The sequence below is a fragment of the Sus scrofa genome, chromosome 8 (genome assembly GCF_054392235.1).
Source record: "Sus scrofa isolate SSC_HxYL_T2T_F1_AM1 chromosome 8, Sscrofa_HxYL_maternal_Yorkshire_Landrace_v2.0, whole genome shotgun sequence".
Taxonomy (NCBI): domain Eukaryota; kingdom Metazoa; phylum Chordata; class Mammalia; order Artiodactyla; family Suidae; genus Sus; species Sus scrofa.
Genome location: NC_139390.1, coordinates 41,744,533 through 41,770,273, shown reverse-complemented (window position 1 = coordinate 41,770,273; position 25,741 = coordinate 41,744,533). Strand labels below are relative to the sequence as shown.

At 41.4% G+C, this 25,741-nt stretch overlaps 1 non-coding gene and 1 pseudogene across 1 annotated transcript; one reads left to right on the top strand and one right to left on the bottom strand.

The window, feature by feature from the left end:
- The first annotated feature begins 12,953 nt into the window (after positions 1-12,953).
- LOC146400446 (U6 spliceosomal RNA) lies at positions 12,954-13,057 on the top strand. The gene has a single exon (XR_014813931.1). It is a non-coding gene; the product is annotated as a U6 spliceosomal RNA (small nuclear RNA).
- A 5,992-nt stretch (positions 13,058-19,049) lies between these two features.
- On the bottom strand, positions 19,050-22,442 carry LOC146400445 (mitochondrial-processing peptidase subunit beta pseudogene; annotated as a pseudogene).
- Between the last annotated feature and the right edge of the window lie 3,299 nt (positions 22,443-25,741).

Sequence of the window (25,741 nt, the reverse complement as noted above, 5' to 3'; positions counted from 1 at the left end):
GCATTGTGGTCATAGAAGATACTTGAGATAATTTCTATGCTCCTAAATTTGTTGAGGTTAGCTTTGTGTCCCAATATGCGGTCGATTCTTGAGAATGTTCCTTGTGCATTTGAGAAGAATGTGTATTCTGATTTTTTTTTGGATGTAGTGTCCTGAAGATATCAACTAAGTCTAACTTTTCTATTGTTTCCTTTAGGATCTCTGTTGCTTTATTGGTTTTCTAGAGGATCTGTCCATTGGTCTGAGTGGGGTATTAAAGTCTCCTACTATGATTGTATTCCCATCAATTTCTCCCTTTATGTCTGTTAATATTTGTTGTATGTATCTGGGTGCTCCTGTATTTGGGGCATATATGTTGATGATAGTAACATCCTCTCCTTGGATGGATCCCTTAATCATTAAAAAGTGTCCTTCTTTGTCTTTCTTTGTGTCTTTTGTTTTAAAGTCTATTTTGTCTGATATGAGTGTTGCGACTCCTGCTTTTCTGTCTTGTCTATTGGCACGAAATATTTTTTCCCCACCCTTTCACTTTCAATCTATATGTATCCTTTGTCCTAAGGTGAGTTTCTTGTAGGCAGCATATTGAAGGTTTTTGCCTTTTTATCCACTCAGCCATTCTGTGTCTTTTGATTGGGGCATTCAGTCCATTGACATTTAAGGTGATAATTGATAGATGATTATTTATTGCCATTTGAACCTCGTGTTCCAGTTGATTCTATGGTTCTCCATTCTTCCTTTCTTTTTTTTTTTTTTTTAGTTGGATGGTCTCCTGTTATTATCTGCTTGAGTGTATTATTTTTTTTTTCATTTTTTGCAAATGCAATATTTGCTTTTGGCTTGTGGTTTTCCTGTTTTTTAAGTATGCTAACCCCTTCCCATAATTGTGTGTTTTAGCCTGATGGTCCTGTAAGTTCAAACACTTCATTACTATATTAAAATTAAGAAGAGAAACATACAAACAAACAAAAAGGGTTATTTACTTCCTAACATCCCTTGCCCACATTTTATGGTTTTGATGACTCTTTTATTTTTTTCTTTTTAATTTTATTTTGTTTGAAGCATGTTCATGATTAAATCTGTATGCTGGCTTATTTGAGTGACTGCTCTCTGATTGCGGTTTCCTCAGTCCTAGTTCTTCCTCTTCTTCTTCTTCTTCTTTTTTTTTTCCCCTTTTCTTTTTTCTTCCCTTTCCTTCCTTTCTTTTTGGTTTAGAGAAGCCCTTTCAATATTTCCTTTAACCTGGGTTTTGTGTCGCTGTATTCTTTAAGTTTTTGTTTGTTGGAAAAAATTTTTATTTCCCCTTCTATTTTAAATGATATTCTTGCTGGATAGAGTATTCTAGGTTGCATATTTTTTCCTTTGAGCACTTTAAATATCTCTTGCCATTCCCTCCTGGCCTGTAGTGTTTCTGTAGAGCAATCAGCTGATATTCTTATGGGGGTTCCCTTGTAGGTAACATTCTGTTTTTCTCTTGCTGCCTTTAGGATCCTCTCTTTATCACTAACTTTTGCCATTTTTATTATGATGTGTCTTGGTGTGGGTCTGTTTGGGTTCAGTTTGTTTGGGGCCCTCTGTGCTTCTTGTATCTTGAACCCAGTATCCTTTAGATTTGGGAAGTTTCCATCGATAATTTCTTCAAATATATTTTCCATCCCCTTATCTTTTTTCTACTCCTTCTGGAATTCCTATTATGCGTAGATTAGCCCGCTTTATATTATCCCATAGGTCTCTTATATTGCTTTCCAGTTTTTTGATTCGGTTTTCTGTCTGTTGACCGGATTGAGTGATTTCCATTATTCTATCTTCCATAACACTGATTCGTTCTTCTGCATTATTCATTCTGGTTTTTACTGCCCTTAGTTCAGTTTGCATCTCTGCAAATGAATGTTCTAGTTTTCCTTGGCTCCTCATATTTTCTAGTTCCTTTCTGAGGGTATCTGCATTACTGTTCATATCTTCTCTTAATTCCTTCAGTATTTTCACTATTTCTCTTTTGAACTCCAGGTCTGTCTGACTGCAGAGATCTGTTTCATTGTTGACTGTTTTAGGTGAGTTCTCCTGTTGGTTTGACTGGGGGTGGTTTCTCAACTTCTTCATCTTGCTTGTTATTTTCTTTCTCCTGAGGGAGTTGTACTCTCTGTTATCGGGCAGTGTTTGCCTTGTCACTGCCGTGGAATATTTCCTGAGCGATGGTGTTGTTGGTCAATCTTTTTTGAGGTAGTATGGCTTTTCTGGAGTGTTGATGGGGCTAACAGTGTTTCTTTGAAGCAAAGGAGGACTTCCTGAGGGCAGACAGGACTGGGAGGTCCACACCACGATGGTAGCAGATTTCACTTGGTCATGCAGAGCTTGCTCTGGTGTTTTTAGGATGTGGGGTTCTTGCAGGGGCTTGGCGGTGTTGGGCAGCTGTTCCTCAGGAGTGCAGCACCCCCTGGGGGCTGGAGCAGCTATCTGGGTCACTGAGAACCTAAGAGGTTCTTTGCTAGGGCAGCCCAACTCAGAAGGACGGCCTGAGAATGTAAGCGGATCTTTTCACAGTCTGGCCAAGCTTGTTGCAGCTTTTCTGGGCTGAAGGGGGTCCTGCCTGGAGCTGGCAGTCCCATGCAGCAGATCCACTAGGGCACCCCCTGGGGGCTTGTGCGGGTAGCAGGGCCGTTGGAAACCCAAGAGGCTCCTCCCTGGGGCAGCCTGACTCAGAAAAACCGTCTGAGATCTTTTCCCGACTCGGCCAGGCCTGTTGCAGCTTTTCTGGGCTATAGGGGGTCCTGCCTGGAGCTGGCAGTCCTATGCAGCTGATCCTCTAGAGCTTGGCACCCCCTGGGGGCTTTGGAGGGTAGCAGTGCCGCTGGAAATCCAAGAGGCTCCTCCCCAGGGCAGCCTGACTCAGAAAAACCGTCCAAGAATTAGGCAGAACTATTCACGGCCTGGCTAGGCTTGTTCTAGCTTTTCTGGGCTGCAGGTCTTTTCTCGGGGGTTGGTGGTGTTTGGTGCTGCTCTGCGGAAGTGTAGCCCCTCCAAAGGGCAAGCAGGCCTGTGCAGGGACAGCCCCTGTGGTGGTAGGTTTCAGGCAATTGTTGAGGCCAGCCCTCCTGGATGGCAGGCAGCCCCAGGTTCGGTAGAGCGTAGGGGGTGGGGGGGGGAGGGAATGCACTGGGAAGCACAGCTTTCAGCTAGCTAGCGGGCCTGTAAGTTTGCTGTGGCATGGGGGGTATTCTATGGGGACCCACCCCTTCTTCTCTCCCCTCCCCAGCACGGGTGCAGACCAGGCTCTTCTCCCAGGTTCCCTCTGATGCGGCTTTCCACTTCCCCGCCCCTAGAGTATTGCTCCCTTCCTCTGCAACAGCTTTTTTTTTCTAGTCTCCCAGGCAGTCTCTGCCCCGTCAAATGGTTTCTAGACCTCCCAAGCAGTTTCCGCTCCGCCCTGCCCCCCCAGCCCGGGGACTAAGCTCTGGAGCCGAGGTCTCGGTGCCCAGCCCCCACCCAGGCGTCTCAATTTTTGGTGACTGCGCCCATAGTTCAGATGGTCCGTTCGGTTCTTGATCGGCTTTTCCGTACTCCAACTTACTGCTACACTCTTCTCTGCATCTGGAGATTCCTCCGGTTCGTTTGATCTTTCCCCCGTGTAGGTGACTTTCCAGGGTGCGGGATCCCTTTCTCCTCCGCAGTTCCCTTTCGGGAGCGCCTGTCCCGCTCGGATTCACCTTCTCTCACTCTCCTCTTTTCTCCCGTTCTGCCCAGTGATGTCATGAACTTCTTGCCATTACTGGAGTTTAGGTTCCTCTGCCAGCGATTGGTTGCTGTTCTGTGTGAGTCATTTATTCTGTAGATGTGCTTTTTTTTGTTGTGTTTGTGGGAGAGGGTGAGCGTGTCCCCCTACTCCTCCACCATCTTGTCCTCTCTGTCTTTCTTTTAATTTGAATCATTCTATTGCTCTTTCTTTCCATTCACTGATCCCTTTCCTCTGCAGTGTCTAAATGCTATTCATAAATCCTAAATGTCTTAGATATTATATTTTCCTTTTTTAATGTTTGAATTGTTATCCTGAAGTACTTCATCTCTTTACCTATTATATATAAATTTTTCAAAATTTCTTTAACATATTTAAAATAGTTGTTTAAGATCCTGGTCTGGTAATTTTGATAACTGGGTCATCTTTGGATCTGCTTTTGTTGACTCTTTCTACATCCTTGAAGCGTGAGTTCTCCCATGTCATTTTTTAAAATGTCAGTTCTCCCACGATGCAGTTTTACATTGGTGTGAAAAAAAAAATTCAACATGATCTGAAATGTTAATGAAGCATCTTTTTTTTTCTTTGTCTAAAAAACATAGGTGGCAATTTGAGGTTAAGTTAGAAGTAGTTAGCTACTTAGACTATAGAACAGAGGAGCGTGAAAAAACATTCTTAAAAGCCCTATCCATAATTTGTCTCTGATTCCTATCCTTTTCTCCTGTTTTACATATTTAATGAGCATGACATCAAAGACTTGGTGTTTGTCTCAAAATTGCCCCCCAGAAATCGTAAGTCCTGTACCCAAAAGTATGTTTGCTTTCTCTTATTAGACAATCCAGTGTGTATCCTTGGGGAAGGCCAGCCCCAAGGGACCACCCTCGGCCTGCACCCATGTCTCCAGAACTGGTTCCACAATTGGGTTTTGTTTTCCATGCATCAATAAAGTCGTAGAAAGGGTTGAAAGAGCACAAAATCTGAAGTCAGAGCCCTATATTCAAATCCCAGCTCCAAAACCCATTAGCTGGGTAACCTTAGGTAATTCTTATCCTTCCTTCTCTGAAAAAAAAAGGACATAATAGTACCTTCCTTGTATGGTGGCCATGGTAATTAGATAAGAGACCCTACCTAGTACCAGACAGCAAGTTTGCACACTTCCCCACCCTTTTCCCACTCAACTTCTATGCAAGTTATGGGAAAGAATGGTGAGGAGCATCAGCTACTGCCAGAAAGACATCAGTGAAAGAAAGGTCTTTGGGAGTGAATATTGTGTGTGTTTGCATTTTTATTCCCCTTGGCTCTTCATTGGTATGTAAAGAAAGAAGAAAATTATATTCTCCTACTCAGTCTGGACACTTTCAGCTGCATCCAATCTGTTTTGCAAAATTTCTCCAAGCAGAGAGCAGTTTCTTGCCCCTGCTTTTCTACAGAATCCTGCAAGCTCTGAGGTATACTCCCTGTGGAATTGCTTTCTGTGGTGATCTTCTGTACCCATGGAGGCTAGAGCCTGGGAAACACTCATGGAAAAAAACAATCAGGTTGACAATGCCAAGGATGTAACAGTGACTCAGGGTTTTCTCAGTTCAGTAGGAGCCACTTGCCACATTCAGCCTAAAGGAAAAGAGAGGCTATATGCGGAAGGTGACTTTGGAATCCGAAAGCAAAGGATTTCTGATATTTATACACACAAACTGCCCCCCCCACAAGTGGTTCACACGGAAATTCAAGGACAACACTGCTATTCTGAAAGTTATTTCAGGATTCCACACGTCTTGTTGACATTTGGATATAAACTTAAGCATCGGTGTGCTGGTAAGCTGGCTCTCTAGGTGGGGAGCAGGGGACCATGTTTGTGGCACCTGCTGGTTTCCATGGTGTATATACTGCCACTTGAGCTGATTACAAGCTAAGCTACCAACATGACATCACTGAGCATGGGGTTGGGAAGAGCCATGAATGACTGGATCTCTTGATTCAGTGCAAGCTGGCTTCAGCACCACCCGAAGCTTGGGGCTCCAATTTAGTGATAATAGCTACTGGCAGACTCAACCCCTGTTGAAAAGAGACATCATCGAGTTCTAGAATTCCCTGCCTCTTGCTCTATGGCCAGCATTTTGGTCATTGTTCCTCCCGCATTTTGAAACAGTTCAGTAAATCGCATTGCTGTGGACCCCAGACCCTTTGACTTCATGAAGATTGATGTCTTCATTAGATTTTGAAAAGGAATGCTTGGACATTTTATTACCTGGTGGCTAGTTCCTAGTACGTTCTGTTCCATGGCCCATCTCCCCCACCTCCTGTGACACATTCCTGAAAGGACTCCAGGAAAAAAATGTTACAGCCTTGGCAGATCAGAGTTTTCTGATTGTGCAATGTTCTTCCTGAGAAACCCTGTTCTTCAAAGCTAGTCATTCTGAAACCAGTGCAAGAAATGGGGGTACAGGCTGGCCACTGGGAGGGTAGCCCAGGAGACCAGAAGATGGAGAACTGAGACAGAATTAATCTATGGGAGATAGCATGCATTTCTATTTCAACAGTTTACTGGGTTTACAGAAGCCGTCAAAATTGCATCAGAGAGAAGGGACTGAAAAGGTGTTTACTTGTCCAAATGCTCCACTTTCATTTTACTTTCACCCCTTACAAAGGAACTTCACAAACATTATCTCATTTTCTCCTCATAGCAGGCTGATGAGATCATGATAATACTGTTAATATAATAAATAGAATAACATATTGCATGTATTAATATAATAGGTAATTTAATAAATATTATTAATAATCTTATGAATATGGTTATTTCCTGTTGACAGACAGAGACACTGAGATTCAGAAGGCAAATGACTTGTTTAGGGTCATGCAGATGTTAACAACAGTGGAGAAACTTGAACTCCGTGTGTCTGATGCCAGGCTAGAGCTTGCTCTATATCAGACTGAGTATAGGTGGCAATTGGAGATTTCTGTCAGCTCTGGTTATAGAATCACATGCTTGAGGTTGAATCACAACTGTCAGAACATTTAAACAAGTTTGAAGTTATGCTACTATCCGAGGAGTTATGCTCTTGGAGGTCAGAAGGTCTCTAAGGTGTAGTTTAGTAACAGCTCACTTATTCAAGGGCTGGCAGGGAAGGAGATAATCTGCAAAAATAAAATGTCTATATAATTGTTCATATAACTTAGACTTCCAAATTTTGCATGAAATCTTTTAAAAGTGTGTGGTATATCACCTTTTTTTTCCTTCTCTTTTTACAGTTGCATCAGTGGCACATGGAAGTTCCCAGGGTAGGGGTAGAGTTGGAGCTTCATCTGCTGGCCTACATCACAGCCATAGCAACGTGGATCCGAGCAGCTTCTGTGGCATGCACCACACCTCATGGCAATGCTGCATCCTTAACCTGCTGACTGAAGCCAGGGATTGAACCCTCATCCTCATGGATACTAATTGGGTTCATTACCACTGAGCCACAATGGGAACTCCCACCCTGTTTTCTTGAACAGACAATGCAAGACACAGCTTGTTAAACCTTTTCTTGCTGACTTAGGACATCATTGTAAATCTCAATTTTTTTTCAGATTTTAATTTGCAACCCTTTAGGGTGCCGCCCTACAAGTTTTTAGACTGCTATGTTTTTTGGAGTTCCTCTTTCTTATTTGCTTCTGATGGTTGCATTTACCTTTTGGTAAGGTGCACCCTCTTCTCTCTTGCCTTTTCTAATCTCTTAAGGAGGGAGCAACTGGTCCAGATAGACTCATTAGTGAATTAGGAAGATATAGATTTAAAATAAAGAATTGTATGATTCTTCTAGGAATAAGCACTTTCTATTATCTTTATTTTTTAGGAGTGTTGTAGGAGCTTTTGCTGTGCTGCTCAGATCCCTTTACCAGACCTGTTCACTTGTAGTCACCCACTAATTCAGGGGTATAAAATCCTAGCCCCTTTGCCTCAAAGTGGGATATTCTGTGAGGCCATCTTTTTCTCAGAACTTCCCAAAGGTTTGGGCTGGGGCTGGACCACTGCTGAATCTATCTCGCTCTACTTCTCCCAGGCTCTGTCCTGCTTCCTTCACTTGTCCAAACTGTCCTTGAGATGACTTTCACAAGACCCCCTTCTCAGACATCTCCCTATCCCTTTCCTCAACTCAACATTATGGGAGATGCACAGCCTAAAAATAAAAGAAAGAACATACACCGAGAATAAAAAGTATTTCTGCAGGAGACATATTAGAAATGTATTAATCTGTCAAACTTTGACTTAAAGCCTACCTTATGGGTCATTGTAGTAGGATCCTAAAATGCAGATATAGAGGACATGATTTCCCTTCACTTCATCCTTTTGAGAAACTCATGGCCTGATGAGGAAATTGATAAGTAAATAGGACAATTACCATGCAGTGTAATACATGATGTTACTGAAGTCAGAATTCATTTATTCATTCAAGAAATATTCCTTGGAGTTCCCATTGTGGCTCAGTGGTAATCAACCCGACTACCGACTAGTATTCATGAAGACGCAGGTTCAATCTGGCCTTGCTGAGTGGGTCAAGGATCCGGTGTTGCTGTGAGCTGTGGTGTAGGTTGCAGATGCAGCTCGGATCTGGCATTGCTGTGGCTGTGGCATAGGCCAGTAGATATAGCCTCAATTCAACCCCTAGCCTTGGAATCTCTATATGCCTCAGGTGCAGCTCTAAAAAGATTAAAAAAGAAGAAGAAATATTTCTCAAGCATTGACTATGTGCTGAACATTTGAAGTCTAAATAGCCCTGAACAAAAGACTGTAGAACCCATGGTCTAGAGACAATATGATAGTAGTTTTTACTTTGGAAATGATACCAGAGCTAGTTCTGGAAGAGTGATCATGGGTTTACCAGGTGAAGGTTAGGGAAGGTGTTCAAATCAAAGGGAAATGACGTGATAGGGTGTGGTGTTTGAGGACACTAGGGAGAAGGTTATTGTGGTAGGAGATGAGGAGAAGGCAAGGGTGGGCGTGAAGACTTTTATCTGCCAGGCTAAGACGTGCGGGTTTTATCCTGCAGGTAATGTGAAGCCAGGAGGACTTTATAAGCCTAGGAATGACACCAAGAACATTTCAGGAGGAACACAGCTGTCAACCACTGGGCAGGGAGAGGGGTGGGAGCTCACAGCTTCACAAGCAGATGCCTATATCAGGCTTTTGCCTGCAGCACCCAAGCTGCCAGTAGTACTGACATTCTCAACTATGACATCACAGCTCAGCTGTGGCACATGTGGCCTAACCTAGATCTTCATCTAGAAAATGAAGAATTCCTAAGTTTGCACTCTTGAAAATTTGCTCCATAGGAGTTCTCACTGTCACTCAGTGGTAACAAAGCTAACAGTATCCATGTGGATGAGGATTTGATCCTTGGCCTCGATCAGTAGGTTGAGGATCTGGCATTGCCATGAACTGTGGTGTAGGTCACAGATGTGGCTTGGAATCTGTATTTCTGTGGCTGTAGTGTAGGCTGGCAGTGGTAGCTCCGATTTGACCCACATATGCTGCGGGTGTGGCCCCAAAAAACCAAAAAAGTAGGAAGGAAGGGAAGGAAGGAAGGAAGGAACTTTGCCTTACATTCATCTCATGCAATCCTTCCCCAAACCAACGTGATTGGAAAGTATTACCTGCCACATCAGTAAACAGAGGGTGTTGTGGCCATGGAGCCACCACATTACAGCATCCCTGGCTGTGAGCCCTGAGGGAGCTCAGGATGAAAGCAGGAGAATTTACTCCATCTAGCAGTAAATTGCTGCAGCCACCCTGGACGGTGTACCCTGAGGAGACTCAGGATGAGAAAGACCAGGATACTGGCCCCAGAGAGCTGAGGTGCATATCAAAGGAATGATTTCAGTGAGCCCAGACTCTTGCATTTCCCCATACTTAGAAAAGTGCTAAATTCCTTAACTTGAGATATCTGGCTTTCTTTAATTAACAGTAACCTTTTGATGTTCCGACTACCTGGTCTTTGCTGCAAAACCTCCTATATATCCTGGCTCCCCCTTGCCTCTTGAGAGCAGTCTCTCAGGGTTATCTGAGGTGCTGTGTGCTGGGCTTAAGTCTTCAGTTTTGTCTTCCCCATAAAAATATAATTCTTAACATTTTAGGTTGTGTGTTCTTTAAGTTTTTGATGCAGATGCTGTGGGTACTAACTTATAACAGAAGAAGGAAGTAAAATTTAGGGAGCTTATTTGGCTTGCTCGGCATTCCACACTCGGTGAGTTGTACCCAGGATAATCTGCCCCACTTTGAAGTCCACCCTTATACCCTGTGCTACCTGACTTTCCCAGCCACAGCCCTTTGCTCCTTCTTCCACCATTTCTAATATTTTTTGGTCCTTAAAAGTCCATTTCCAGCTTCTTCCCATCACTTAACTGAGGGTATTGAGCATCTTCCATGTGTATTGCATCCTTGTCCTTCATGGAGCTGTCTCACACTGATTTCTATCTTTTTTATTTTTATTTATTAATTTTTAGGGATGCACCTGCAGCATGTGGACCTTCCCAGGCTAGGGGTTGAATCGGAGCTACACCCCAGCCACAGCAACACCAGATCCAAGCTGCATCCAAGACCTACACCACAAGGATCTCTGTCCTACTGAGTGAGGACAGGGATCAAACTTGCATCCTCACAGATACTAGTGGGATTCTTAACCTGCTGAGCTGCAAGGGGAACTCCTCTACCTTCTTTAAATACCTCTAGGTCTCTAAAATAGGGAGTGAATCTTATACGAATAGAATTGTACAGTTCTCTAAATATTGTTGGTGGATTTATTTTGTTTTTTTTCCAAAGATTTTAAACAATGGTCGGGTCAGGATCGGGTCTTCAAGTCTTCCCATTTTCCAATAGCACTCAGGGTTGGGTGGGTATGTCAGGAAGCCCCTCATTCTTAGCCCATCTAGTGGCTGTATTATAAGGAAGAAGAAATGCATGTGTGGATCTGATAAGATCTGAATGATATGTGGAGATGATGCCTCCTGAGTGATGATCGGCTGTGTTTACCATTTAAATCCACAGCAGCAAGCCAAGATAACTGCCACAGTCTGTGGACAGAAGTTCATGAAGAACCCTGCTTGACAGGTCAGGGTAAAGGTCTCTTTCTTTCAAAATATGTGAAGGGGCAGGAAACGTGTGCACCAGGTGTTTTGTGCTCATGGCTGCCTGGGAAAGATAATTCTGTCGGTCCGATAAGGACATTGTGCTCTACACATCAGGTTGTTTTTCCAGCAGTTATTTTCTGCCTATAAAAAAGAGCATCGCTGGCTCTCAACTTCTTTCTGCAAATCCCTTGGGTTACAAACAATAACAAAAGGTATCTAATATTTATACAAAACTGTCCTCAGAACAGCTCAAGGACCTGAACAAAGTTTGTTTTCATATATAAGAGTTTTTATATAATTCCCAAGGGGGAATGGAGCAGAGGTGACAATTGAGTTTGGAATGTTGTCATTCCCAACTAAAAAAACGGAAAAGCATGTACCCCCCTTCCCCCGCCCCTCTCCTCCCCTCCCTGCAGGACACACTGACGGTCATGACCAGGACAGGAAGTCCGTCTTCCCCACTTCCTGTCCAGGGCTCTGCACGCTGAGCCACACCACCTTGTCAGAAATCTGAAAGCCTGGAGGAGAAAACTGGCGGGGAATGCTTGGGAGAGAAAGCCCAGCCACACGACAAGACAGGGAGGCTGAAGTCTCATTGCCTTTAGGGACTGTTTTTATGGATCAGGATTCTGCAGCTCCTAGAGTGAGTGTCCCTCTTGTCCTTGGTAGAACTGGGGAGAATTTTCATCACCTTCATTAGTAGTTGTGGCTACATCAGAGTAGATTTCAGAGGTCTGGGTGGTTTGGGAAAGAGGAGCCTTCTGAGAACAGGGCATCCTGTCAATATTTATTGCACACTGGATACAAAGTGAGTAAGGTCACTTTGTATACAAACACTCTGCTCAATAGGTGCATGGTGTAGCAGGGAGGACAAATGTAGGATGAAAGGACCTGTAAATGCTGGATGAGTACAGCAAGGGAAGGCAGTTTTCTGTGATTTTGTGAATTGGAGTCAGGACTCCATGGAGGCTGGGAAGGGGGCATTTGGACTGAGGCTTGAAAAATAAAAAAAAAATCACTTGTGGAATCTTTTCAGCAGTCCCCCATCCCTAAATAATTGGGTTTGTTTTTTCTTTTCAAGGCCGTTCCTGCAGCATAAGGAAGTTCCCAGGTCAGGGGTTGAACTGGAGCTGCAGCTGCCAGCCTATACTGTAGCCACAGCAAAGCCAGATCCGAGCCCCATCTCTGACCTATGCTGCAGCTTGTGGCAACACCAGATTCTTAACCCACTGAGTTAAGAATGGAACTTGCATCCTCATGGACACTATGTTGGGTTCTAAACAACTGAGCCACAACGGGAACTCCTAAATAATTGGATTTAATGGATCTGAATGTCACCTGGGCATTAGCTCCCAAGGGATTTTACTGCACAAACAAGATAGGCAACCACAGAAGGAGCACAGGCTTTGGAATTAGACAGCCCCATTCTAATGCCCTATGACCTTGGACTAGGCCATTGTGGGGGCTGTGGGAGTGTCCCACAACCACACTATTTCTTCTCCCTTCTACTGGTGCCCGTGAAGAAACTGCTATGGGAAGGCCCCTCCCCTTTGACAAAAAGCCTGGACTAGGAGTCAGGAAATCTGGATTCTATCCCAGCTCTGCCCCTAAGGTACTGCATGAGTGCACTGGGTCACATAGGAGATAAAGCAAACTCTTGCGGTGAATATTTGCAAGACACCATGCTAAGTACTCAATGCATCTCCAGGCCTCAGTGTCCCTATCTGTTGAGGTTTCTAGATAAGTATTGTAGGTCATGACGTCTATTTAATAGGTCATGATGAGAACTGTTTTAAAAGAATGATGTAAAAACGTCATAGAAGAATGGAGTGGACTGCAGAGAATAGGGCAAGTATTGTGAAGTAAACTTTTGTTTCAATTGTATATATAGACATGTGCTTCCTGGGTCATAACGTAAAATACACATCATGTTTTGGGTTGTAAGTTTAAAATTTACAGTGAAAGCACTCACTGGCAGTACATATACTAAAACTGGAAAGAGGGAATTCCTGGGTGGCTCAGTGGGTTAAGGGTCTGGCATTGTCACTGTAGTGACTCCGGTCTGCAGTTTCAAAGCCTGGTTCTGCAACTTCCACAGGACATGGACATAGCCAAAAACTTTTTTAAAAAGAAAAAGAAAAACCTACTGGAAAGATATAGAGAAGATTAGTACTGTCCCCATGCAAGAATAACATGTGAACTCATGAAGCATTCTATATATTTTTTTAATGTTATATGCTTTTTTAAACCATAATTTAAAAATGAAAAAGAGTTTGAGAAACATGGGATTAGATGCTCTGTATACCTCTTCCTTCTGCTCTACAGCCCTCACTACTCTAGCCAATGGGAACTCATCTTTCTGTAACCTCCTTTTAGTTAGTACCATGTAATTCTAGTCTATCATTTACTTTCTGTAATAAGGAGGTAAGGCAGTGCAGTGGTTAAAAACACCCTATTGAGTTAGATAAATCTATGTTTGAATTTAATTTCTCCACTTCTTAGTTGAAGGACCTAGAAAATGTACCCAACCTCTCTCAGCCTGAGTTTCTTATGTGGGTGATCATACCCTAGACGCACCATGGTTAGAAGATTAAATATGATGCTGTAAGTAAGACTCTTAGCACGAATCACCTTGTTCACAGAAAGTGCTTGTTGTAGGATAGCAATTATCATCTGACTTCCTATGCCACCCAGATTGTACACAGACTGCAATTTAGCACTTGGCATATACAAGATCATAAATACCATATACATAGAAAAACAAGGATTCCAGCCTCAAACAGCCCCTAAAGCTGGAGAGCAGCCATGCTGTGGACATACCCCATTACCACCCGGATCACAGAGGCAGGGCACTCTGTCCTTGACCCACACGTCCCCTTGTCCCTTTCGCCCTTCTCCTCTGACATGATCAGCAGAATCTGGGAAGGCAAGACAGAAGGAGGCAGATCCTGGCTATAGTTTGCCTCAAGGAGCAAAACAATCATGACGTTTCAGTGCCATACAAGCCAAGACAGATGGAAACTCAAGATCAGCTCTTTCACAAGCATCTACCTGAGAAAAGTTTCTGATAGAAGCACCCAACAAAGCAAGGAGAAAGAGATGGTGGCCAGAAGGCTGAGAAAATGAGGGCAAGAGTCAGACATTACACCCGGAAAGAATGACCATCATCCAAAAGTCAACAAAGAAGCAATTCCCTAGGTCTTAATTGCCTCAGAAATCATCTGGGAACCAAAGCATTGTCTGGTAAATGACTCATTTCAGGAAATACCTACTAATCAATTACTGGGGCTTCTGTGTAATAGTTTCCCCAGATTTATAGGTGGTGATGGTGTGAATTGGGTCGTTGATTTTAGAATGAGATAAGCAGCCATAGTGGTAACCTAATCTACTTACTCCAACTAGGTACAAAGAAACAAGCTGCCTTTGGTGGAAGCCAGTCCATTATGCAGAGTGAAAAGAAACCCATTCATCATGAGAAAGCTTCACACCAAGCGAGTCTCCCTGGAGCATTCAGCTAAGCTGAGAAGATGTTGATGGAGAAGGGGATAATGACCCATAAATAGATGTATGGTGGGGTGGGGTGAGGGAGCCTGGTGAGATTGCACAGGGGAAATAATGGGCCTTAAAATGATAAAAATGATAGAAGTACAGTGTGACAAGGACTACACAAATACTATTACAAAGTAGACTACTTTGAAAGTAGCACTCGATGCTAACATGGTTTTACTCTTGGTTTGGAAGTGCCTGATGAAAAAGAAAAGAAAACGTATGTGAATAACGTAGCCCCACCTAAAAATATGTTGCTAACACAATGGTTTTTCAGGAAAGAAAAGGCAAGGATGCCTGGAAATAGCTGCATCTAATCAACCCCCATCCCAAGCGATCAACTGAAGTCCAGGAAATTCCATATGTAGCCAGAAGAATAGACATCCTGGAGCATTTTGCCACAGTTAAGATTAGCGGAAACAGACCCCCATCAGCACTAGTAACAAAGAAGAATTAAAGGTGAAGAAAGTGCCTTGGGTCCCTTCTGGGAAGGTGGTGGCCGTGGGGGCGAGAAGGATGGGAATTAGGACAGAGGCACTAGCCCTGGCTGTGCTGACAGCCTATTGTTCTGAAACCACCCCTTCAGCAGCAGCTCAGAGCAGTGTGTTTCTCCAGGGAAAATAATGAAGACAACAGTGGTGAGAGCTCAACACAGTCTTCTGACTTATCCTAGCAATCATTACGAATGTCTGTTAACATAGCAATGGGTTATGATTAGCACTCTGGGGGTCATGTTTAAGTACTCTTTCTCTATATTCCTTTGTATTTTCTTCTGAAAGATTTGAAGTTGAGCCTTTCACAATGAATTCCTCCTTCTCTCTGGAATTGAAAGACACAAAAAGTATAAACCAAAAAGGAAAAGATGAATACATTTCAGTTCATTAAAATTAATAACTTCCACTTGCCAAAAATATCATAAAAAGAGTAAAAAGATCAGCTACAAACTTAGAGAAAATCTTGATACCACATCTGACAAAGGATTAGGCTGAAGAATATATAAAGAATGGCTGCAACCCATTGAAAAATATCTGGAAAACATGATAAGGTAATGCACAAAAATAAATAGAAGACTATTCAAGATATTCAAAGAGGCTTAACATCCTTAGTAATCAGGGAAATGCACATTAAAATCATAATGAGCTATCATTTTACATTCACTAGATGAACAAGAAAATTATGAAGTCTGATAATAAATACTAAGAGTTGGTGAGGATGTAGAAAAGCTGAATCTTATGTACTACCGTTGGGCTGTAAAATAGTACAATTTCTTTGGAAAACAACTTGGCACTATCTAAAATAAGTAAAGATTACATTTCTATGGCCCAGCAGTTCCACTCCTAGGTATGTATCCTAGAGAAACTTTTGCACCTGTGCATGATGAGATGGGTATAAGACTGTTAACTGAAAGAAGCTCAATCCATATTGGCAAAAACACAACCAAAGCTCAGCAGCATTGTTTGGGGATAGCTACATTGTTGTCTACTATTTTTATTTTATTTTATTTTATTTTTGTATATAATGATTTTTATTTATTTTTTCTATCATAGCTGGTTTACAGTGTTCTGTCAATTTTCTACTGTACAGCATGGTGACCCACTCACACATATATGTATACATTCTTTTTTATCACATTATCATGCTCCATCATAAGTGACCAGACATAGTTCCCAGTGCTACACAGCAGGATTTCATTGCTAATCTATTCCAAAGACAATAGTCTATTAACCCCAAGCACCCCATCCATCCCACTCCCTCCCCATCCCCCTCTCTCTTGGCAACCACAAGTCTGTTCTCCATGTCCATGATTTTCTTTTCTGTGGAAAGGTTCATTTGTACCATATATTAGATTCATATCATATGGTATTTGTCTTTCTCTTTCTGACTTACTTCGCTCAGTATGAGAGTCTCTAGTTCCATCCAGGTTTCTGCAAATGGCTTATTTTGTTCTTTTTTATGGCTGAGAAGTATTCCATTGTGTATATATACCACATCTTCCGAATCCAGTCATCTGTTGATGGACCTTTGGGTTGTTTCCATGTCTTGGCTATTGTGAATAGTGCTATAATGAACATGTGGGTGCATGTGTTTTTTTTTAAGGAAATTTTTGTCTGGATATATGCCCAAGAGTGGGATTGCTGGGTAATATAGTAGTTCTATGTATAGTTTCCTAAGGTACCTCCATACTGTTTTCTCCATAGTGATTGTACAAGCTTACATTCCCACCAACAGTGCAGGAGGGTTCCCTTTTCTCCACACCCCCTCCAGCACTTGTTATTTGTGGGCTTACTAATGATGGCCATTCTGACTGGTGTGAGTTGATATCTCATGGTAGTTTTGACTTGCGTTGCTCTAATCATCAGGGATGTTGAGCATTTTTTCATGTGCTTGTTGGCCATCTGTATATCTTCCTTGGAGAACAGTCTATTCAGGTATTTTGCCCATTTTTCCATTGGGTTGTTGGCTTTTTTGCTGTTGAGTTGTGTAAGTTGTTTGTATATTTTAGAGATGAAGCCCATGTCAGTTGCATCATTTGAAACTAGTTTCTCCCATTCTATAAGCTGTCTTTTTGTTTTCTTTTTGGTTTCCTTTGCTGTGCAAAAGCTTGTCAGTTTGATTAGGTCCCTTTGGTTTATTTTTGCTTTTATTTCTTGTCTACTATTTTTAAAAAGCAAGAGATGATAGTGGTTATGTTGGAGGAGAAGACAGGAGTGTAGGAAATGGGGAGGAGGACACAGCTAGTTTCAGTTATATTGTTAGTGTTGAGAATCTTCTGTTGTCCAGTGGTGTCATATGGAGTATACATATTCCATTGTAGGCAAAGAATATTACATAATAAGTTGCTTTTAATTTGAAATGAAAGGAGTGAACAAAGAACAAAAGTCTCTAATGGTTCAGTGCCAAGAAACACATGGGATCTTGGTAACATCCATCTCACTAAAATAAGAGGAAAGGGTCACTTGAGAAGTGATGGATTGCTCTCTCTTGGGGAAGGGCTGCATAATTTGTGTGGTCCTGGAGGTCCTTGCAGAACATGGGGAGCTGACCTAGTGACCAGGACCTGTGACCAAGGTTATACCCTATTACTTAGGTTAGCAAGTGGCCTGGGTGGGCAAGTGGTGATCAGTTATGGAAAAGGCATGCCACTTAGCACATGAATGTTGTATGTGGCCAGATTTATTTTAGATGATTTTCCATGCAGAAAATGAGAGCTTTTTCTGGGGAAAGAACTTTTGGTCTAATTTTAGGGATACTTTACTTTCCACCTTGACTTCATGAATTTGACATTGAACCAAGGCTCTTTTTTCAACAGTTGGCAGTTTAAATTGTTATTTGGAAGACTCAGCATTCAGGTCTCAGCACTGTTGGGCTTTGTAACCCTAGCACTACTCATATAGCCACAACACTTTTTAATTGTTATTTCTATCTTTAACACATTTGGGTCTTACCTATTCTCCCCAAAGAAGTATAAAATTAACCAGGTCACGGGATTTTCTAAAGCCCTGTTTTATTCAACCTTGCTGCCCCAAACTTGGCACTATATAGGCTTAATAGATTTTTGTTTGAAACACTATAAAGGCATAGAAGTTGCAAAAATAGTAGAGAGGTCCCATGCATCCTTCACTCAGCTTCCCCCCAATGCTTACATCTTATATAATTATGGAATAACATCGAAACTAGGGAACTGACAATGGTGCAATATGTGCCTTTCAAGTCCATCCATGTTGCTGCAAATGGCAAAATTCTTCTTTTTCATAGCTGAGGAATAGTCCATTGTATGTGTGTATATATACATATACCACATCTTCTTTATCTGTTCATCCGTTGATGGACTTTTAAGTTGCTTCCATGTCTGGGCAATTGTAAATAATGTTGCTATAAATATTACAGTGCCTGTATCATTTTGAGTTAGTGATTTTGATGTCATATATATATATATATATATATATATATATGTATATTTTATATTTGTGTATACATTGCATTTTTTTATATATGTATTTACATATACACACACACACATTCCCAGGAGTGGAATTGCTGGGTCATATGGTAATATCACTCTAGGTTAATGACTATTTACTCTTTGCTTTAAAGAAAATTCCATTATATTCTTATTTTCATAGTGCATATTGGGAAATCAGACGTTAACCTAATTTGTTTCTTTGTTAGTAATCTGCCTTATGCTTTGGTTGCCTTTAAGATTTTCTTTCATTTTCATTTTCTTTTATTTTCTTTCCTTCCTTTTCTCCTTTCCTTCTCTGCCCTTCTTTCTTTCTTTCCTTCTTTTGTTATCCTGCCATATCACTACAATATATCTATCTTGCCTTGTGTTTTCTTTTTATTTATTCTGCAAAGGATTCATTGGGTTTCCTAAATATGAAGATTTCTGTCTTTGTAAATTCATGAAAATTCTTAATCAACCTCTCTTTGAATATTGATTTATTCTAGTTTTTCTACTGTATCTCTCTTGTACTCTGATTAGATGTGTGCTAGGTATCTTACTATAGCTGCCATATCTTCTTTTCCAAATACGTTTCATTCCAAATATTGGTTCATTTTTTAAAAGTATTTATAGCTTAAAGCTTACAGATATCTATTAATTTTATGAGTTAATTTATTGATATTAGTTTATTAATTATGTGTTCAAAATATTTTGACTGAGAGCATTTTAATCACAAAACCAGTTTATGTTACTGTAAATCCAGTTAAAATCTTGCTCAATGGAACCAACAACAGCAATAGCTGGAACCTAATCATGAATATATTTGGAACACATTTTTTTGAACTGTCTCATCATCTCCAGCATCAATTCCTGCTTCTAAGCTCAGGGATGGGAAATTTTCTATTAGAGCATAAAGTTTGCCTACCAATATCTTCACCATAGTGTTGAACCATAGAGTTGTGAAATATGTTTGTTTTTAGAATCTTTGTGTGACATTACTTTCAGCAACACTTATACAGAGTCACATTTATTCTTTTTGAACAACATGCGGCATGTCTGCAATGATGTCTGACTCACACTTACATAGAATCCCCACAATCCTGTATCTGTGTAGGAAGTGTTGAAAGACTGGAAGCTATAGCAGAGGTTGCCATGACAGATGAGATGGGCTGGCTTACTAGATAAATTTATTCCTCCTCTGATGTGGCAATTCTAGCTGCCAATCAATGTGTTTTCAATTATGAGAGTGATTTTTTTCAAATGTTCCCAACCAAGAGCTTCAGCAGCTCTTACAAAGTGTGTCAAAGCATATTGTTATCCCTCAAACAAATCTGATTTACTTTGAACTTGAAGGGAGTCAGAGTTTTTCTTTTTCCTCTGTGTGTGGACAAAATGTCACCAAACTGAAACTTTGCTAACTTAAGCTGTTCATGATAGGAGACTCCTCCAAGAGCAAGGACTATTCTTGGCCCCTTTTAATGTGAGGTCGTATAATACAGTATGTCTTCATGATTTATACATTTGATATTTTCAGTTGGTCCCCAAATTGTCCATCCAAGTGCAGTATTTTGATAAGCTGTGGCATGAAGATAATAAAAAACAACTTTGTGTAAATTGGCTTTGACTTTGTGCATCTCTCTAAGGATTACTCATGTTCAGTCTCTGCTTATTCCAATGTGCTATTTTGTGTTATATAAGCAAAAATTTCTATGGCTTTTGGAAAATATTTAGATAATTCTTTGGCATAATATATGAACCACTTTCTGGAGGTATAGTCATTGAAATGAGCACTCACATTTTTGTTTTCAAATTCCAGATCTAATTTGAATCTCTTTTTGGTGCCCTTGAAGTTCATGTCTTCCAGAGAATTAGCTGTTCCATTTTTCTTCTTATTTTCGTATCAAATTCTAGCATCAATCCAGAGACTGTGCATATTGACAATCCAGAGTTTTCAGAGGGCACTCTGAGTTCATTTTCCAAACATGTTACCCATGTTTCAGGAACATTCAGAGCAATTTGTATAGCGGCCTGTGCATTTCTCACTCTGTTGTCTCCAAATTATAGTGACAATCCATTGACTCCTCTCATCAAGAGCCTCTTGGTGCAACCCCAGAGCCACTCCCATTCCATGGGCCAAACCATATCATGCTTTGGATCTCCACTGCTACCATCTCTTTTCTTCTAACTTCTGTTTATTTTTTCAATCTCTTTCCTCCTCTTCCATACATCAAGTAACTTTCCAGTTCTTTCTTTCCTCCAATTCATTAGGACTCTCTTCTATTACATCCAATGCTATACCTATCCACAGAGTTTCTAGTTTCACTTGTTGTGTGTGGTTTTTTTTTTTTTTTTTGCCCCAAAATTATTTTGGATCTTTTTTTTTTCTTTTCTTTTTTTTAGGGCTGCACCCACAGCATATGCCAGTTTCCCAGGCTAGGGGTCAATTCAGAGCTGTAGCTGCTGGCCTATGCTACAGCCACAGCAATGACAGATCTGAGCTGTGTCTTCCACCTACACCACAGCTCAGGGCAATGCCAGATCCTTAATCCACTGAGTGAGGCCAGGGATTGAAACTGCATCCTCATGGATCCTACTTAGATTCATTTCTACTGCGCCACAACAGGAACTCCTCTTTTGGATCTTTTAAAAAAAAAATCCACCTGATCACATTTCATAGTTTCTGGAACATTGTTACACTTCAAATATTCTCTATTTTATTGAGTATCAAATCTACTTATTTTTTAACTGATAATTCCAATATCATCATTTTGGTGGCTTTAATCTTGTTATTTGTAATTTCTACTTATTCTCACTCAAATGACTTTTTTCTTCTTGTGTTTTATAATTTTTGTATTTCAGTGAGTTTATAATTACCTGAGGGAACTCTTTGAAGCCTTTATTTAGGAACATTTATCCAGGAAGTCATTATGAATCTTGAGTTATATTATATTAAATTCCAAAATTGGGTATTCTGGGACCATATAGGAAGTGTGTATCCTAGATTTTGTCTCTAAACTCTCATGAGGACAACCTGTGAATAGCAATTTTCAAGATAGACTCTACCAGTGTCAAGGTTGAGATAAGAAATTTTCTTTACTATTTTCCTTTATGGAATAGATTTTGTTTTTTTTTTTTTGTTTATCCTTGCATTAAAAGCATCAATTTCTGGGTCCTGAACTATTTAGGAACCTTTTTTCTCGTCACCTGGTTGAAGTCCCAGGAATTATATTCCGAACCCTGCTTGATGCCCATTAAAATAAAGACATGGAAGGCAAACTTATGTTTGCCATGGGGGAGTCTGGGGTTGGTAGATGCAGACTGTTACATTTAGCATAGATGGGTGATGAGGTCCTACTGTACAGCACAGGGAACTAGGTCCAGCCTCTTGGGTTAGAACATTATGGAAAATAGTATGAAAAAAAAGAATGTATATATCTGTGTGGCTGGGTCACTTTGCTGTACATCAGAAATTGAAGGAACATTGTACTTCAACTATACTTTAATAAAAACTGCAAAAAAGGGAAAAAAAGAAACCCTTCTTGGGAACTTGCCATAAATAAAACAAAGAGCATACATTTTCATATGTGAAGACACATAAACAATTATATTATATTGCAATAAGTTAAATGACAGGAGTTATGAGAACATTGGGAAGGGCATCACCACTGAGACTAGCCCATGCATAGTTTTGGGATGGAAAAAGGGGAAATGGTTGCTGACCAAAATGAGTAGCGAAATAGAGGAATGAACATCAAGGACAAATGAAGATGGGACAGTCTTCTTGAGATTTACTTCAGGAGCTGACTGTTCTTTCTTACTATAAGGAGGGAAATAAGAGCTCAAAATGATTGTCTTTAAGAAGGATATATTCCCTTCAGTTACTAGGATCAAAAGCTGTTGCAGTCCAGGATCAGCTCACTTTCTGGATAGGACAAATCAGTGATGGTTTGGTTATTTGGCTTGTGGTCTTTTCTAAATTGAAACATCACACAGGGAAAGACTTGTCTGGTATAATCATTTATAATTGCAGTTTCCTCTCCATTGCATAAGTCCTTATATCAGGAGCTCTAATCCAATTTTCTCAGATCTCTTCTCCCTACTGGCCAACAAAGATTCCATGCTGGGTGTTGCAAAATTAAGCTATAAACTTTTCTTCAACCAAAGGTTCAAATCTAAGCACAGATGTCAGAGTTAATCCCATTGCCCCCAGGCACTCTTAAACCCCCTTGCAAAGTAGATTTGTCTTGCTGTCTTTTTTTTTTTTTTTTCCAATGGTAAGGGATTTTCCTCTACTCAGCAACTTTCTTCACTTTGTTGGTTCCACCTAATTGGGTTTATCTTTGTCTGAACCAACATGATGGACAGACCTTTTGACAAGTGTTCTGTGTTTATTTCTAGGGCTTAAAATGTGGGTTATAGACACCATTAGAGACTAAATATCCACTGGGAATCTTTATCTCACTCTACCTGTTTGTTCTGAAAACAAAACTGTCATCAATGACCCTGGAAAACAGAGCTTGGAGCTTTAAGGATGTTGTAGCAGTTACATGATATTACTACTAAACTGAGTATGCCGGGTGGTGTTAATTGGGGTCATCTTCCAACATGCTTTTAAGGTCTGTGATTGCCACTCCTACAACTGAAGTTTCTCTCTCTCTCTCTCTTTTTTTTTTTTTTGCTTTTTAGGGCTGCACCCATGGCATATGGAGGTTCCCAGCTAGGGGTTGGATCAGAACTGCAGCTGTTGGCTAACACCACAGCCACAGCAACTTGGGATCCGAGCCACATCTGTGACCTACACCACCTTTCACAGCAACGCTGGATCCTTAACCCACTGAGTGAGACCAGGGATCAAACCTGTGTCCTCATGGATGCTAGTTGGATTCGTTAAGAGCTGAGCCACAGTGGGAACTCTCCTAAGTCTCTTAAAGGCTGCATACTTATTGATAGTCCAAACCGACCCCTGGTCTTTTAGACGAGTCACTTACCATCATAGTTGGACATTTAATTTGAGATTGAGGTCTCTCCTAACTCTTGTTGAGTGATCACTAGTGAGTCCCTTATATCCATAATTCTTGGCAGTATACTTTGGACAAGACAAAAAGACCTGTTTCAAATCCTGACTATAACCCTTTTTAAATGTGTGACCTTGGGCAATTCACTCAAACTCCATTAGTTTCTTCATCTGCAAAACTGGGACAATAATGTTCACTTCAAAAATTTGTTCTAAGGACTAAGTGAAAGAATGTATGCAAAATATTTATCATAGGACACGACAGGGTATGCACTTGATAAATAGTGGTTTTCATTCTGATTTCCTTACAGACAAGGGCATCATGTCCAGAGTTCTACTGGGAGTGTGTTGCTGACTTATTGCCAAGAAGAGAGAGACTGTAGATTTACATTCAAGGTTGTATGAAGAGCAAGAACAACTAGTTAAATTGGACATTGGTAGACGGATTTTGTACACTTACCTCTGCCCAGGCTTTGACAAATATTTTATAATACTGCAAGAAATGTGAAACCAAGGGGAGGACTGGCAGGAGGTGGGGTAGTTTGAAATGATGCAGTTGTTTTGTAGCCCTGGTCTTCCTGTTGCCACAGCCCAGGTCCATCATTCCTCACTGTGTACAGGTCTCTGCTGCCTGCAGCTCCTCCTTGCTTCTCACTCTATGATTCACAAGAGTGCTTTGTCCTGTGTGCCAGGAGTTGGGTTTTAAAGTACCAAAGGGAGCTGTGTTGGGTGGGGTGATGAGGAGGCAGGCTCAAGTGACTTATAAGAAGAGCCCAGCTATGTTAGTGTGCCAGATGCTGTGCTGGGAGCCTAGGAAACCATGCCCATGACCATCCCTGTCCTCAATTTGTCTACCACAATCTAGTGCATGAGACAGACAAGCCTACAGGCAATGCCACTGTAGAACAAGGACTGCCCCACAGGTTTCAGCTTAGGGTTCGAGAAGCCACAGTGAACCCTCCTGGAGCTCAGAGCTAGGGATGCCAACACTGAGAAATAAAGGTATAAATAAGGAGTCAGCCAAAATAGCAGACATGTGTGCACATGCATGGATGTGCCCCTGCGTGTTTAGTGGGATGTTGGGCGGGGCCAAGACTGTTAGGAAGAGACAGGAGAAGGAGCATTGGGAAAGAACTCCTGGTGTGGAGGTGAGAAGAGCAAGGCATATTTGAGCAACTGTTTGCCCAACTGCTGTTGGCATGCTTCTGGTGTCTGGTCAGCTGAAGAAGATTCCCTGGTGACCTGAATAGCCATGTGGGGGGTTCCTCTGCTCCAAGGACCCCACTGTGAGAGACAATCCCTCTCTCGACTGCTGCTCTTTGGTATTCCCTGTTTCTTGTCTCTTGATCTTCATCCCCTCCCTAAGGGTTTCTCCTGAAACGCTGGGCTTTGTCCAGGAGTTCTACTGCTGGGGGTACTTTCGGGGAACAAAACTTTGGGAGGTAGGATCCGAAATGCAGCCACCACCTTCCTCGCAAGGTGCACCTGTCCATTGGGCAGGGACGCATGCTGTCTCACTCTCTTGTCGTGTTGAACCCCCCTTTGGTCCTGACCCCTAATCCCCAGGGCCTCTTTGCTGGCTTCCCTCTAGGAGAAGTTTGTTCTTTCAACTCCTGTGCTCAGAAGGGAAAGTGTAGTGCTTTCTTCCTGCATCCCAGTTCTGCCTCTCAGCTCCTGACTGAAACTGTTTTATGGTCCCCTGAATCCTGAAAGCATCCATCAACCACTCTGCACAGAAATCTCTCTGAAACAATAGTCAACCTTCCTCCTCTTTTCTCTCCCCTTTTCTCTCACTGTCTCTGGCTCCTCTCTCTCTCTCTCTCTCTCTCTCTCTCTACCTGTCTCTCTCTGGCTACCTTCTCCTCTCTCTCTCTTTCTCTTCCCCCACTCCATTCTCCCTTCTATCTGGCTCTTTCTCTCTCACTCTCCATCTCTCTCTTTCCCCGCCTCTTATACTCACACCACCAGAACCAAAAAACCTCTCTTGACCATCTCACACTTCAGCTTTCAAAACTCTTAAAATGATCACTTCCCAGCGTCCCCCATGAAAAAGTTCTCTCAGCTGTTTCTGTGCAATCTCAAATTTGTATCTTTCTGGAAGTGTAACTAATATTTACTGAGAACCTAGTATATACTAGATGGTTTCTACATTTATGGACTCATTTAATCCTTGAAGAAATCATGGGAAGTAAACGTGATTCAATTCATTTTTTTTTAAATGAGAAAATTGGTAGTCAAAGATATAAAGTAATTCGCCTGATATCACCAGCTAGTGTGTACCAGAAATTTCAAATTGGGTCTGAATTAAAGGCCCTTGAGTTTCCTTTTGTATGTTATAATTTTTTTCTGATTATGAAATGTTTATGCAGAAACATTCAATAATACAGAAAAACAAAGATGCACC